This window comes from Hylobates moloch, unplaced genomic scaffold (genome assembly GCF_009828535.3).
Source record: "Hylobates moloch isolate HMO894 unplaced genomic scaffold, HMol_V3 SCAFFOLD_9, whole genome shotgun sequence".
NCBI lineage: Eukaryota > Metazoa > Chordata > Mammalia > Primates > Hylobatidae > Hylobates > Hylobates moloch.
The window spans coordinates 86373272-86379933 of record NW_026652284.1 but is presented as its reverse complement, the minus strand read 5'-3'; the positions used below and the strand labels follow the sequence as shown (position 1 = coordinate 86379933).

The 6662-nt window shown below is 36.9% G+C and overlaps 1 pseudogene; it reads left to right on the top strand.

Moving 5' to 3' along the window:
- The first annotated feature begins 4656 nt into the window (after nucleotides 1-4656).
- On the top strand, nucleotides 4657-5299 carry LOC116813509 (large ribosomal subunit protein uL16-like; annotated as a pseudogene).
- Nucleotides 5300-6662: the final 1363 nt, after the last annotated feature.

Genomic DNA, 6662 nt, shown 5'->3' with positions numbered 1-6662 from the left:
CTCTTGAGGACATCTGACTCTGATATTTTGTCATGTCCAAAAGATACATAACACAATATTTTATGCTGTGAATTGAAAAATGATTTATAAGAAATCTCAGGAATGACCTTCTATTTTTTCCTATTACTTTTCTAAAGTCTTTCCCTGTCAGTAATTACACTAATAGCTCTGTCCAGATTCAGTAATTAAATTTCTGTCTTTTCTCAACAACACAGTGCTCATTTCCTATATTCTGAGCATACGTTTTGAGTTTTTCTGTTTATCAAATGATTAGTTGAAATGACAAAAGAAATGAAGTAGGAAATATACTAGCCTGGGTTTTAAATTAGAGATTGATTCCATTGACAGAACTACAATGCTAAAATTCTTATGCTTGAAGTGCAGAGTGGGCTTACTGATCAGTCATCATTCACCACATAGACAAGGGAAGCCCAACTTAAATAACTGAAAAGTATCTGTCATTTTCTCTGATGAAATCTGTCTCAACTACTAATATAATGGGACTCCATCTGAAAGCCTGGGAACAAATAGACACATTTTCCAAACAGGTCGGTAGTTCTAATCCAATAACTTCTAGATTTCCACATCTAGTTAGGATGTAGACGAGATGAAATACCTTTACTCCCATTGAAACAACAAGAAATTATTGCTTACATATCTGTATATGCAGAAAGACAGATTGATAAATAGACATAGATGTACATGTAGATATTCATATACATATTTTCTTTAAAGCGACCTGGGCATAAAGATACCTAAAACCTAAAGGCATTGAACTCAGAGGATGAGCTCTTTGGCAATGATGATGGAAAAGATAGAGGAAATTTTCACACTGAAGATCCACTGGTGAAGTTGGGGATGTGGGAGAAGGTGGGGGCAAGCAGTGAACTAGGCTTCTGGAGAAGAAAATCTTGGTTTTACTTCAGAGGAAACAGTCAAACTTGTGACAAACCTGTGGGCTAATGTGTCAGGTTTTAATCTGAAGGCAGCTGAAACTCAAAGATAATGCTCTCTGCAAAATAATTAGTTTTAAAAAAATTGCTCAGTAATCAGAGGCTAGGGATAAGGTTGGAAAGCAGAAAGAGCTCTCTGTCTTCACAGTATCACAATTTTGATACTGTGAAGATGTCAAAGTCTCTTGTTTGATCTTCTCGCTGTCACTAAGTCTCTCAGTACTTGACTCCTTAATTACATAGGCTGTTGTCTTGCAGTCTCATAGTAACAAGATCTCACAGTCTCATGGCCTTCCGGTCTTGAAATCCTACACCTTGTAATACGGAAATCTCAGCCTGTTAAACAGATGGTCTCAGAATCTCAGGATCTCACAAGTTCAAGGTCTAACAGGCTCAAGGTCATGCAGTTTTGAGATCTAGCAATATCATAGTATTTGGTTCTGGGGCTCTCCTGAAGGAAGAGCCTAAATGTAATGCTTTGGAAGCCATTGTGACCAAATCCTGATACAATCCAACTTATGATATAGTCAAAACCATCAGCCCTTTGGCAGCATAGAAAATGGAGACTGGGCTGACAAATACAATGTCTTAGACAGCTACTACCAAACAGATTTGACAGAATAGCAGGAATATCAGTAAATTTAAATATAGGTTAATAGAAGTCAAAACTGTAGTATAGAAAGAAAAAAAAGGAAAAATAATGAAATTAGGACAGGCAAAGATTTCTTAAATGGGACACAGAAAGCAGTAATCATAAAAGAAAAAAAAAAACAAAAATAGGTTAGACCTCATCAAAATTAAAAAGTGTTCTCAAACTACACTGTTAAGAAAATGAGAAGTTAAGCCACAAAATGAAAAAATATTTGCAAAACATTTATCTGACAACTGACTCATATCCAAATATACATAACAATTACATGAGAAAAGCAATCCAATAAAAATGGGCAAAACATTCAAGAAGAAACTTCACAAAAGTAGATATGTGAATGGCTAGTAAGCCAATCATAAGTAAAAAACAAAAAACAAAAACAAAAAAAAAATGACAGTACCAAGTCCTGAAAAATACATAGAGCAAATTAAACTTTCACACTTTGCTGATAGGAGTTAAATAGCTCAGCCTCTGTGGAAAACCACATTTTGTCATAAAGTTAAACATGTATCTACCCCATGACTCAGCATTTCCATTAGTAGATATTTACCCAAGAAAAGTAAAAATATGGGCCCGCAAAAAGATTTATCAATGTGCATTTCAATTTTATTCACTTTCCAAACAGGAAATGACCGCAATGCTCATATGAGTGAAACCATGGAATAATCATACAATGGAACGCTACCCTGCAATAAAAAATGAACAGACAACTGATATACATGACAGGAATGAATCTGCAAATATTGGGGGAATAAATTAGACACAAATAGGATCGTATAACCCTATTCCAATTATTTGAAATTCTACCACTTCAAAATGGTGGAGAAATAAAATTAGTGGGTGTTTTTGTATTTGTTTTTGTTTTTGTTTTGACAAATCTTGCTCTGTTGCCTGGCTGGAGTGCAGTGGCGCGATCTCGGCTCAATGCAATCCCCACCTCCCAGGTTCAAGTGATTCTCCTGCCTCAGCCTCCTTAGTAGCTGGGATTACAGGCACCTGCCACCACACCCAGCTAATTTTTGTATTTTTAGTAGAGATGGGGTTCCACCATGTTGGCCAGGATGGTCTCCATCTCTTGACATGATCTGACTGCCTCGGCCTTCCAAAGTGCTGGGATTATAGGTGTAAGCCACTGCGCCCGGCTAAAATTAGTGGTTTTGAGGTTGAGGAATTGAATGAAAAAGAACTGGTGGTGTAAATATTTTGTATTTTGATTCGGGTGGGAGTTATAGGTTATATACATTTGTCAAAGCTCATTGGACTGTTCACTCACTTAAAATATGTACATCATATCATACATAAGTTACATTCAATAAAGCTGATTTCAAATAAACAAGAGAAGAGGACCAGTTTAAGTAATCAGAATGGATGTGAAAAACTTTATAAAGATGCTTATAATTTCTACTCTATAAAATATTAATTATAACTGCCATTTGTTGTATATTCACTAATAGTCAAAGATTGTATATAATCGTCTTATACATGCTATTTCATTCAAAACATCACAATAAAACTACAAGTTTACATTAACTTGAACTATCTGGATGCAACATTTTTTAGTCAGTCCAATGAAAAATATAAGACATGTAAAATTTTCATCCATAAAATGTTCTTCTACCATTTGGCTAATAGTGTTTTATGTTTGCCTCATGGAATATGTCCTTCACATTTGCTGCTATGTAATTCTTATGTTAACTAGTTTATGTCTTGAAACATTTATTTCATCAGGTTGGTTGCTTTCAGCAGAAACACTCTTACCATATTTTCCATTTTGTTGGCTATCATATGACCTTGGCCTCCAGAGATGACTGGATCAGCACTGCTGCTTGACTGTGCAGCCAATGTCTCCTCTGTCAATAAACTAAATCAAAGGATACCACCTGTGATGGAAACAGCTATGAATACATGACTGAATGTTTTGTTTTGTCTTCTCCTGTAGTTTATGACAAAGTGACTAAGGATAGTGTTAAATAATTTTGTTTCTCTGTTTCCATTCTGTAATCCACTCTTCTGGAAGCAGAGAGGAGTTGTATTGTCTTTCCAGTGTTGCAATGTTCCAAAAGGATTCTCTTTGTCCTCAAACCAATATACTTTAAACACTGAATTTTAAATCACACATTAGCCTAGAAGAGTTGCCATATGCTACTATCACTTTTGAGTGCCATATTTGAAGGTGACTTTTCATCATGAATATCCCACACGAAATGGTAGCATTTGCCTTTCTTTTTCTTCCTGTTTATTAATCACATAATAAACAAAATTAGAGCTATCAAATTTCTATAAGCAATGAAGCAATAGCTTGACAAATAAAAAAACAAAATAAAACAAAAAACAAAAATCTGCCTTTCAGCAAACTGATAAAATCTTAAGTTCTCAGCCCCCCACAATTTACTGTAGTGATGTAATTCATATACATGTGGCTTTATAACAAAAAGTGTGTTAGAAATGATTGTGATTGGTAAAACAAAAACCTCTGAAGTCAACCTTAAAAAAAAAGTGCTTAATGTAATCCCAGCTACTCAGGAGGCTGAGGCAGGAGAATGGCGTGAACTCGGGAGACAGAGCTTGCAGTGAGCCGAGGCTGCGCCACTGTGCTCCAGCCTGGGCAACAGAGCAAGACTCCGTATCAAAAAAAATATATATATATATATGTTTTCTAATATAGAAAATAAAGAATATAATTAGGCTACGTTTTGAAAAATGTAAAATAATATCTATAATTAGACTACATATCATTGTCAAGGAAAATAAGTTAATAGAGCCATATTTGAAGTACAGTACAAGAATGGAACTATGTTGTAAATTTACACATGCAATAAGATAGAAAATCTCTCGCTTAGATAAGGAGAGCAAAACATTTAGTCCAAATAAATTTTATCAAAGAAATTTGAAAACAAATTGTCAAGTTTCACGTTTGAATTAAGAAGTTGCAAATATTATACTCCGTGATGGCATTTTAACATTTAGAGCTATAGACTTGACTATAATCATTTTAAAAGAAACTATTATAGCTCTCTTTCCCTTCGGCGCGCCACTGAAGATCCTGGTGTCACCATGGGCCGCCGCCCCGCCCGTTGTTACCGGTATTGTAAGAACCAGCCGTACCCAAAATCTTGCTTCTGCCAAGGTGTCCCTTGCGCCAAGATTCGCATCTTCAACCTGGGGCAGAAGAAGGCAAAAGTGGATGAGCTTCCGCTCTGTGGCCACATGGTGTCAGATGAGTATGAGCAGCTATCCTCTGAAGCCCTGGAGGCTGCCCTAATGTGTGCCAATAAGTACATGGTAAAAGGTTGTGGCAAAGATGGTTTCCATATCTGGGTGCAGCTCCACCCCTTCCACGTGATCCTCATGAACAAGATGTTGTCCTGTGCTGGGGCTGACAGGCTCCGAACAGGCCTGCGAGGTGCCTTTGGAAAGCCCCAGGACACTGTGGCCAGGGTTCACATTGGCCAAGTTATCATGTCCATCCGCACCAAGCTGCAGAACAAGGAGCATGTGACTGAGGCCCTGCGCAGGACCAAGTTAAAGTTTCCTGGACGCCAGAAGGTCCACATCTCAAAGAAGTGGCTTCACCAAGTTCATTGCTGATGAATTTGAAGACATGGTGGCTGAAAAATGGCTCATCCCAGACGTCTGTGGGGTCAAGTACATCCCCAGTAGTGGCCCTCTGGACAAGTGGCGGGCCCTGCACTCATGAGGGCTTCCACTGTGCTGCCCTCCTCTTAATACTCACCGATAAATTCTACTTCATGTCAAAAAAAAAAAAAAAAACTCATATAAAGCGGTCTACATCCCTGTCTGTTCTTCTCTTTGCGAAGTGTAATTTGTTGATGTAATTTTTATTCCTATATCTTCCACATAGCATCAAAAATTCAATGCTATGTCAAAAAGAATGTCTCAAATTATATGTTCATCTCCAAAATAAGAAAAGACCTACTTAAAATGTACTATGTTTTGTCTTTGCATCAAAACAATGTAGATGCGTTAACGGTTCAGAGAGATGTGATATCCTTTTTTATATTAGGAATTAAGAATGGGGTCTGTAATTCACATATATGTCTATACTTGTACTTTTTAATAACCTAAAGAAGCCAAAACTATTTATTTCTTATTATATTTCCTTAGGAAGGAGGCAAGTAATTCTCAGATTTAGTGTCCCATTTTTACCTAATGTTCTCAAGGTAAGATATCTGCAATAATTTCTTCCTAAATTTCATCACAGATTTCTTGGGATCCAAATATCAAAATGCATGGTAATATATATGTGAGATATTCATAGCAGACACTGAAGGTGTCTACCCAATATCCATCTAATTTCTCTTTCTTACTAATGTAACTCTGATTATGTTCAGGCCACTGATGTACCTAAAGAAAATAATTTAATCTCTCAACCTTGGCTGCAGTCAAGGGCGGTCATGTGTTACATTTACAGATAATAAAATATTGGAGATGGCTTTTTGTTCATGAATAAAAAAGCCAGTCATCCTGCCAGTAATATGGATATAATAGGCAGGCATTTTGTGACCATGAGGAGAAAAGACCCACTTTAGGAATGGCAGATTAGAAAGATGGAAGGCAATTGAATTTTTGAGGGCATATATGAGCAGATGCACCAAGCCTGGACTATGTATTTCCTAACTTCATGTGAAGCATAAAAACTAAGCCACATTTGATTAAGCTACTATGTGCTTTCCTTCCAAGGCCTTCCAGTAACTCTGGCTCTCAAGAGATTAGGGCTTAGCACCTGAGCATTTTGGTATCCTGAAATACCTACTTAGTCTTGAGAACTCATTTTCTTTCCCTAACATTGTAGTCTCCTCCAGGACTAGAGGATTGCTTAAGTATTAACCTATTTGAATAAGGACCTGATATTAGGACTGATATGGCCTAATTCTTGTCAGTGTTCTCCTAGAGGAATGGATCATTTCAGCCAATGAAGGTATGAAGGATAACACTTTACAGCCAAAGACTGGAGTTGTGTAGTGAATGAACAGATTGTCACACTTTATAATGCGGTCTAACTTATCTAGCTCTAAGTACCCCTAGTCTCCTAGACCTGA